Source organism: Glycine soja, chromosome 9 (genome assembly GCF_004193775.1).
Source record: "Glycine soja cultivar W05 chromosome 9, ASM419377v2, whole genome shotgun sequence".
Lineage (NCBI taxonomy): Eukaryota > Viridiplantae > Streptophyta > Magnoliopsida > Fabales > Fabaceae > Glycine > Glycine soja.
In genome coordinates, this window is record NC_041010.1 from 42,180,969 (window position 1) to 42,181,441 (window position 473).

Consider the following 473-nt stretch of genomic DNA (forward strand, 5'->3'; position numbering starts at 1 on the left):
TTAATTGATGAAATTGAATACAAAACCATAGCATGAATTGAAATTAAAATTGACTAAAAATATAAGAATTAAAATATATTTAACCCATAAATGTTAAAAATAAGTTTTCTATTAAGGAATAATGTTTATATGTTATTTTAGTAATATTTACAAGATACATATGATATATCACACGTTCAATCTTTTTTTCTATTTTTTTATGAACATAAATAGTAAATGAGAGAGACACTCTCAATATTATTAGGCTTTCAATATTATCAGATAAGGGCCTAATGATATGCTCGTACTGAGATTTTTTTTTTTTAGATGTTTACTTAAAGAATTACTATATAATATTAATTAATTTTTTAGTTAACGTTTAACATATTTCTTATTTCTTTTAGTATTATTTTTAACTTCTGATGATTATATATTAATATATAGTTTATCGCTCACCCTTCTCTCTCCATGTCGAACTCCTCCCTCACCGAAAA